Genomic DNA, 9,960 nt, shown 5'->3' with positions numbered 1-9,960 from the left:
CAGCATTGGTAGGACATCCCCCATGCTGCTAGGTCCAGCATCAATTAGTAGGACATGGTCCAGCATCAGTAGGACATGGCCCATGCTGCTATGTCCAGCATCAGTGAGTAGGATATTCCCCATATGTGCCTCTTTCTCCTGAGGGGAGCCCATATGCAGAAGTGATAGCATTTAAGAGTGTGACATATGGTTCCTTCTATAAATTAGGAATGGTACCAAGCCTAGAAGTATGAACAAAGACATTGAGATTCCATCTTATATCAGAGGCTAGAACCAGCAAAGAGCAGCCATTGAGGAAGTGGGGGTGGAGAACGCCTGTGTACTGTTGCTTGGCATGTAAGTCAGTATAGACCCCACAGAAACAAGCATCGAGCTTCCTCCTAACAGACACTGCATGACCCAGTGAGGCGCACCTGGGTGTACACCTGAACAACCCCAAGTCCTCACTGCAGAGATTTGCACAACCCATGTTTACTGTACTGTTCAGAGTAGCCAAGATGTGGAATCAGCCTACATGGCCCATTAACACAATAAAGAAAATATGTGTACATACAGTGGGATTCTTGTTAGCCACAAGGAAGAATGAAATTATGTCACTTAGGGGAAAATGGATAGAACTGAGATTATCATGTAAAGTTTTCTCTCATATGCATAATACATGTGTGTGTGTGTGTGTGTGTGTGTGTGTGTGGTGTGAGTGTATGATGTGTGTGGTGTGTGTATGTGTGTGTGGTGTGTGTGGTGTGTGTGTGAGTGTGATGTGTGTGGTGTGTGTATGTGTGTGTGAGAGTGTGGTGTGTACGGTGTGTGAGTGTGTGTGTGTGGTGTGTGTGTGTGTGAGCATGTGTGTGTGTGTGGTGTGTGTGTGTGTGTGTGGTGTGTGTGTGTGGTGTGTGTTGGTGTGTTGTGTGTGTGATGTGTGTGAGTGTGTGGTATGTATGGTGTGTGTGTGTGTGGTGTATATGGTGTGTGAGTGTGTGTCGTCTGAAGACACTGATGACGTTTGGACCAGAGTTACAAACCAAGGTGTAAGGAGAACTATGTTTCTCAGGGACATGGCACCACACTTAAGGGGCGTTTCCGCTTTTCGAAGATATTTTGATCACAGTCCCTGGGTCTGGTCTCTGCTGGCCCTGAATGGCTGGGGCAGGATGTTCAGTTTTGGATAGGGAGGGAGAATCCTTCTGGACCAGAGTACCCTGCAGCCCGCCTGACTTCCTATTGTTCCCACCTGATATTGGCAGACATAGAAAACTTGTTTGCAGTCAACTTTGTGTGTGTGTGTGTGTGTGTGTGTGTGTGTGTGTGTGTGTGTGTGTGTGACATGAAAGTAGAAGAGGGGAGGAAAGATAAGAATCTAAATGGTGGGAGGGGAACAAGAGAGGATAAGGAGGAAAATACACTACATATATATACATGTATATATATGGGATCAGTTACATATATACATATATGATATATATAATACACAGATATAAATATATGTATAAGCCAGTTGGGGAGGGTTAAAGGAGGATATAAGCAAAGTACAGGCATGTATACACACGTACCACATGTACATACAACACACACAAATGCATGTACACAAGAGTTACTGAAAATGTAAAAACCATTCTGGGCTCATGAACTACACATAAGCACGTGGGCAGCTGGAAGTGACGCCCCGGCCACGGCTCTGCCGGCCGTTAGTGCATTGATTTATATATGTGATAAATAACAATTAAATCAAGGAGCAGTACTGACCCCAGAAGGTTAGTGGGGGTTTACAGGAGATGACTAGTGCACGTGAGGTGTTTAAGTCAATAGTGGGTACACAGAAGGCACCAAGCCCTCACTTCTGGGATCTAGGTCAAGGGCTGATAAGCCCTGACCTGTGGGCCACTTCCAGCTGCCTACTTGCTTATGTGTTGCTCATGAGCACAGAATGGTTTCTACATTTTCAAGAAGTCTTGTGTGCATGCATATGAGTGTGTTGTGTGCACATGTGGTGTGTTGTGCATGCACGCCCGGTACGTGTGGAGGATAGGGGAAGAAGAAGAATGTCCTATTCCGTCACTCTCTACCTTGTTCCCTTGAGACAGCCTCTTACTGAATCGGCTAGATGTTTTTCTGGTAGGCTGGCAAGCCAGCAAGTCCCAGCTGTCTCCCCAGCCCCACCCCTTCTCACCTTGCTGGAGTTTAGTACAGGTGCGTGGGGTTGGAGGAACGCTCAGCTTTGTACCTGGACCCAGATTCCGGTCCTCATGCTTACCTCGCAGGTGGTCTTCCCCGCTGAACCATCTCCCTAGACTCAAGTCTCAGCTTTCCCATTTGTAAATGATTGAAAACAATGAAATAAGATTAATATTTTGCGATACATGGGGCTGCGTTGAAATTTAAGTTTGAAGCATAGTGACAGTTTTATCAGCTTGTTTCTGTGCTCATTCACTAAGGTTGTCTGAGGCTGCCGCCGCACTGCAGTGCCAGCCTTAAGTACACAGCCCACAAGTCTGCAGTATGTGCTCTCTGGTCCCTTACAGAAAAGCCAAGCCCTGTTGTTATCAGTGGTGGAATTGCCTGCTCAGCAATGGAACCATGTTTATCCTCATTAGTACCTTAAAGGTGCGTACCTAGCACACCTGCAAGGTCAACTCTAGATGCACGCTTGCCAGAACAGCTCAGCCCATGTGAGAAAATCTGCTGTCCTGCATTCCTCACAGAGCTCTTTGAAGCACTTCTAGTGTCCTGGAAAAATCAGGCTACAGAACTCAATGCATTTCAGACATGTGGTGCCCAAAAGCCGCTCCGAGATCTGCTTGAACCTGCTGACTCACTTGGTCACACTACATTATTACTAATATCTAGTAAGAAGCACGAGTAGCAGACAATTCATATTCCAGGGGCAGGGGTGACTCTAAAATCACAGCACATTATTTCTGCAAATGTACTGCAAGGGGCCACTGCTTTGAAAACGGACACTTTGATCTAGGGAGAAAGCGAGTGCAGGGCGGGAGAGCTCTGGGCAAAGCAACCTCGTACTGAGTGTTTGCTGAAAGCATCTGCTCCATCTCAGCCACATCTCTGTTTACTATTTAAAGCCTCTTATTTGCAGAAGCCTCTTTGGACCATATGTTAACAACAAATGTTGCTAATCAAATACACAGAGTAATTTTCATTAGAATTTCCCCCCCACGAACAGCAACAACAAAAATCCACATTTGCCATAAAGGGAATATACCTCCCCAAATGACAGCAAACATCCACCAGGAACCTCTCTGATAACAGTAATATTTATGAACACGTATGTAAACCAAGAACACACCCATGTAGGCATATAAAGACCCTTGGGGAACTGGATTTTCTGCAGGTCGGGGTGGGGGGTGGGGGTGGGGTGATGTCATTAGTTGCCATGGTGATGCTCAGCATAAGGCCATAATTCATGCCACAGAGATTGGATTTGCATTTATTCAAGGTGTATGGCTCATGTGAGCTGGGTGTTAAATCAGTGCAGCTCATAAAATTAACTGGGCTTTAACAAGAGAGGAGTGTCATTTTGAGGAATGAAAGTGCCTGGTCCTGTTGCTAAGAGGAATGTTAATAATTGCCTGGAGGCAACTGCATTAAACTCTTTTGGCCTGCCATTCAGCTGACTGTGTGATAATTTACTCCAAGCGAATCAATTGTGCCATCACAGTGTGTCTCATGCAGACTAATTGATAGGCTGCGAATTGGGGCCTTTGGAGCTAGGCAACTTCTTAATCTACCTAGAGGAGGCAAAAGTTCTGCAGACCAGGGTGCTGGGAGCTGGAAAGATGGAAACCTTTGTTTGCTTCCCTGGCATCTCCCTTTCAGGGCCTCCTCTCTCAGAATCTGAGATCCACCATATGCAAGCATTCATGTGAACTTGGCTGCTCACTTCTGTTCTTCTGAGACTTCCCTGACTTGGTTAGACTGCCAGCCACCCACACATCGTTCTTGTCTCATCCTTTAGACCTCCCATGTACAGTGTAAGTCTGCTCGCTGCTAGGAAGAAGAAAACAGGCAGGGAGGCTGGGAGTGCTGGGGGTGGGGATGGCAGGGGAGACCTCCACAGATGAACTCCAGGGACAATACTCAGCAGCAGGGGTTACTTCTGGACTCATCTCTCTTGGTCTCTTTGGGCTAGACTGAAAGTAGCAAGGGCAAGGGGGCTGTTTGCTTCCTTCCCCTCAGAATTCCCAGCACCTCGAATAGTTCCCTGAAAGAAGGCAGAGTGGGATCACAGTCACTACTTTAAATCCTGCCCTCCTCCACATTTGTAAATACGTAGGTAAGATTCAAGAAGAGTGAAATCTAACAGTGCTTGGCAACCCATTGAAATCCTTTGGCATGGTTGATGGAGTAAGAAAATCAAAAAGATCTTAAGGGCAGAGGCCAAGCCCACCCTTCTCATTGTGGCATGCCAACATTTAGCTCTGTGCCAGTGCAGAGGGATCACTGAATTAAGACCCATTGGACCAAGGCTGCAGGAAATAGTACACAGAACACTGCAAATACAAGAGACCTTGCTAATGTTGTGACTCTAGCTGATTGTTTACTTTACAATAGAAAGGGCACTGCTACTTTTGTTCAAAAAACAAGTGCCGGGGTATTTGATTTCTAGAGTTTCTTTTGTTTCCTTTCCAACTAAAGTTCTGTCTCTGCTACGGTTACATAGCTCCTCTTACATACTAAACAACTCTTCTCCATGGCAGAGGTTTGGCTTATGATGGGTTGCATTCCAAAAAACGCTTTTGAAGCTGAAACTAATGTAAAATGAAAACACATTGAATATGTCAACTAGTGAAAGCCGCAGCTGAACAACAAATCAAGGGACTGGCTGGGCCAAAGGCTCATCAGTGCCCCCAGTGCCTTGGGCAAGGATTATGTAACACAACCATAGCCCAGGCACGGTGAACTGCCCTAACCTGAAGTGTTAGTCCTGCGTGCATACTGAACACTTGCTGCTTGCTCACCACCATAAAGTTGGAAACTGAGCCAACGCATCCTAACTTAGGGACTTTAGAATTCTGAGCATGGGAGCCACAGTTAGGAATTCCTGGTCTGGTAATTCCAACTTTCCTGTCCTGAGTTTGGTTCTAGTGTTTGCTCAGTCTCTTTATAAAAATGTTTTCAAAAAATTGTCTCTTAGTATACCTTGTAATCCCCTTCTGGAAGCAAATTTTGGTTATGGACTGAGGACAAGGAACTCAGACCCTGGCCAAGCCCAAGGTAATTTCTGTCCTTAGCTGCCCCCCCACCCTACAAACAGTCCTCTGAAGCTGCCTGTTGGAATCTCCTAGTCAGGGTCAGTGGCTTGCCCTGTAGTTGCATCTCCGTGCTGGATCTGAGAGGAGACACTGCCTCCTTTGCTCAGTGCTTTCTCTTGTGAGGCTGAGAAGGATGCTTGAACTCCTCACACGCTACACTGGAAACCAGAAGGCCAACAGCCTGGAAATTATGAGACTGTCTCCAGCAGTGAGAACCTGTATTGAATTTCTTACTCCCTGAATGTGAACTCACAGCAAAGAACTTAGGTAGGTCAACAGAAAATCTAAATTCTGAAGGTTGGAGCAAAGAACAGGTTAGTATGGGAAAAGAATGGCCATGGTCTAAATCACCAAAAGTGTCTATGCCATTGGCACTGAGGGCATCATCCTGCTAGTCCAGGGAACTCCTTTCTCACCATTACTTAGCTGGCTTTCTCTAATCATCTGCTTGCTTTAAGTCCTTACAAAAAATGATGTGTTCCCTGAACAGCAGAGGCCAAGGGGACAGAAGGCATCATTCTGTCTTTGGGTGACTCAGATAGTCACCTCTGTATGCATTCCTAACACTGACTATTTTCCTAGGATGGCTTTTGTAACCTGAGCTAGTTATCTCAACTGCAGCCTGGGATTCTTAGAAATAACTGAGAGATTCCCCAGTGGCCACTCTGTGTCCTTTGAACGAGAATCTGTCTTAGGACTCCCTGCAGCATCCTCAAGACAATATGAAGCCCATTTCAGGATCAAGTTAGGCCAAAGTCTCCAGATGCCCTGGGCTCCTGGGAATTCCAAGTGCACCATAGGCCCTTGGCCAGCCAGGTTTACCTATAGCAAAGTAGGAAAGGCAGCGAGGAGAGACAGAGCCCCTGAACCTCTTCAGCTCAGGTCTTGTGTACGAATGAGGTGTATCAGGGGAGAACTGCATGGCCTATAACGAAACAGACAAGTACATTAACCTCAACCCTCAGTTTTCACATCTGAGAAATGGAGACATTAACATGTCCCTTGGCTTCCCTATCTTCTAGTCCCACCACTACATGAGAGAAATGCTCAGTACATATATATGTAAATGGTCATGCACACAAGTATAAACAAAAGGTCATGGTTACAGGTGGGTTATCTGTATCTAGGGAATACAGAACCAAGAGTGCAGGGTCTGGAGTCTGGCAGCCTGGGTCCATGCTCAGTGCTCTCATTCTCTTGCACCGTCTACTTTCCTTCCCTGTTGTATGAATGACTTTCCTTCACTGTGACAAAATGCCTGAATCACAGAACTCAGAGGAAAAGAGGATTTATTTTGGCTCCTGGTATCAGGGGATCACTCTATGACTGTTTTATTCTGTGCATTGGACAGGGCAGCACGGTGCAGGAATGTGTGGCAAAGGAGCCACACTTCATGGAAAAGAGAAAAGATAGAAGAGAAGGAGGGGGGAAGGGGAGGGGGATGGGAGGTAGGTAGAAGGAGAGAGGGAGGGAGGGAGAGAGAGAGAGAGAGAGAGAGAGAGAGAGAGAGAGAGAGAGAGAGAGAGAGAGAGAGAGAACATGAACCCAAAGACCTACTTCCTCCAGACAGGCCCTGTTTACCAAAGTTTCTAGAACTTGTCAACACAGAACCAGCAGCAGGAAATGAGCATTTAGCACACGGCTTGTAGGGGGATTCATATTTATGCTATAACATTGGTAAAACACTGTTTATGGAGTGTCTCTCTCAGTGTTCTCCTGTTATGATTAGATCAGAAAATGTTTCCCAGGTTTATTCTCAATGAAGCTTCCATGATTCTCATTGACAAAGACTGTGGTGATAGTCATTTAGTGGTATCTCAAAAATGCAGAGTAAGTACGCACATGTGCTAGATAGCAAGAGCGTCAGAGCACCAGGTATGAACTGACCTTACAGATGTTCCCAAAGCATTTGGACTTTGGTTTCTCTCCGAGCAAACTGAAATTGGGGTTAGAATTTACATTTTGAATTTTTAGCAGTAAAAGTGAGAGAGTGAGTCTAAGAACCCACTGTCCTCTCTCCTGCCATGTCAGCCTCTGAACACCCGGAACACTTCCTTCCACCACACCCCTCTTACCTCCCTTTGGTGGGCTTTCTGAAATGGTCTAGGGTAGAGCAAGACTACTGCCCAGTGAAATTTGTCCTCTTTTGCCTACTCCCAGAGACAGTCTTCCTTCCTGCACTGAATGTCAGCTTTCTCCAGCTGGCTGTTCCTCTGTTCTCTCTCTAGCTAAAGTACACATCCCTCATTTGACCTTGTCATTACCCGTGTTGGCTGTTTTTGGCCAATAGACATCAGCAGATCTTTAGATGGACTTGAAATCTGGGTTTGTTCTTCTGTGCCCATTGCCACCATCCACAAAGCTTCCTCCAGACAGCCACTGTCCCCACAGACTTGATTGAGAAAGGACTATTTAGAGAAGATTTGGGCTCAACAGAAAGCAAGGGCCCAAAGCCAGCCAGGCCCACAGCTTGAAGCAGCACAATCCAGCTGAGACTACCCTGCATCAACCAACCTCAACTAATTAAAAACTAAGTGAATGAGGATAATGACTATATCTTTGCAGGTGGTTCGTGACATAGAAATAGCTAATTGACACAGTCCTTTATCTAACACTTAACCACAATGTCCTGTGTGCTGGTAATCTTATGTCAATTTGACACAAGCTAGAGTTATCTGAAGAGGGGACCTCAATTGAAAAAATGCCTCCGTAAGTTCTGGCTGTAGGGTATTTTCTTAGTTAGTGCTTGATGGGGGTGGGCCCAGCCCATGGTGGGTGGTACGATCCCTGGGCTGGTGGTCCTGGATTCTACCAGAAAACAGGCTGAGTAAGCCACAGGGATCAAGCCAGTAAGCAGCACCCCCCACCCCCATGGCTCTGAGTTCCTGCCCTGCTTGAGTTCCTGTCCTGACTTCCTTTGATGAAGAACTGTGATGTGGGAGCATAAGCCAAATAAACCCTTTCCTCTCCAAGTCGCGCTGGTTGTGATGTTTCATCATAGCAATAGAAACCCTAACTAAGAGATTCTATTTCTGTTCCATGCTCTGTAGATTGGTCTAGGTTGCCTCTGTGAGAAAAACACATCCCACAGAAACCAGACATGTCATAGGCTCCCTCCACTGCTATACAAATCTCTTGCATTCAGTGAAGGAACATCCTCATAACAACATTGTTAGATTCAAAATGACCTCCCTGTTTTGTAAGCATCAACATGGTAGAGTCTACTGTGGTGTGAGAACTTGGCTACCCAGCTACAGCTGCCTCAAGTACTACAGTGGTTCCCTAATGAGCAAGTGTATTGACACTTGCCAGGGCTAAGGCAGCAACTATGGTCTTTCAAGCCTCCAGGGTCCAGAGCTCACATAGGGGCCTAACCACAGCAAAGACATTTTTGACTAAACCTCCTATTTGCAAGCAATTAGCACAAAGCCAACTTCAACATCACTCAAGTGGCCTTGTCTAAGTAGAGGCTCAAGTAGAGGTAGATGCATAGAGATGCTCCCAGGAGGTACAGAAATTGTCATTCAGAGCTTTGGCTGAGCTCCAAACATCCTGTCCCATCCCATGAGACCTCCAAGGTGCCTTTGATAGAGGGGATTATTGGAGTCAACAAGATAGCAAGAGTCAACAAACATTGCTCATGAAAACTCTCAATATCAATGATCTTAATTCATCAGTAAAAAGACACAGACTAACAGATTTGATACCAAAACCAGGATCTATCTGTCTGATGCATTCAAGAAACACACCTTAACATCAACTATAGACATCACCTAAGGATGGAAAAAGATATCCCACACAAATGGAAACAAGAAGCAAGCCAGTGTAGCCATTTTAATACCCAGCAAAATAGACTTCAAGCTACATGTCTCAGCTGGTCAAGGTTAACCAAAGTTGGGCTTGATTTATGGAATGCAGGAAAACCCAGATTATGCCTTGTCTAGAAAATAGAGCAGAGTGTGCTGTCCGGCTTCATGTCACTTTCTGTCTCACAATATTGTGACCAACACTTACGAGAAGGGAGAGAGAGAGTGGTCATTTGTTGGGAATCTCTGCCACTAGTGTTTTATAGCCTTCTCACATAATTTTCAGGCTATAAAACCCACTCTATGACTTCTGACCACTGGCCCATGGCTTTACCTTTTTTCTTGTACACCATTCTATGCCATTTTCCCATTACACTCCAGCTTCCTCTCCCCTAAGAAATCTATGCGCTCCCCCCGCCCCCAATTAATGCTCTTCTTCTCTCCAACTTTACTACCATGGCTTAAACTCCTGGCAGTCAGTTCATTATGAACACAATAAAATCAAGTTTATTTATCCCATCAATCACCCAAGAAAACTCATAGAACTATAGTCATTAGTCTCATCTCTTTAAGCAGAGGATGATAATTTTATTACCCATTATGAACGTGTATACATTTTTATGAATTATTTGCATCATTAAAAATTTAATATGTATCTAGCACGAGAATTCAGAGCTGTTTAGATACTTTTCACGTCTCCTTCTGCTTGCGTCAGCCACAAGTGCTAGTGATGTTTAGGGTGTTGAAGAATTTTTCTTCTTTTTTACACAGGGTAGCATAAAACAAAGCTATGTCTAGGAATGAGGGAGCAAGAAAAAAACCTGCCAAGGTTTTCTAGTGAGTGGGGCAAGTGATAACATAGTCCTTCTATGGCAATGGGATTGAGG

This window comes from Peromyscus leucopus, chromosome 9, assembly GCF_004664715.2.
Source record: "Peromyscus leucopus breed LL Stock chromosome 9, UCI_PerLeu_2.1, whole genome shotgun sequence".
Lineage (NCBI taxonomy): Eukaryota > Metazoa > Chordata > Mammalia > Rodentia > Cricetidae > Peromyscus > Peromyscus leucopus.
The sequence above is the reverse complement of the archived record's forward strand: the minus strand, read 5'-3'. Positions refer to the sequence as shown.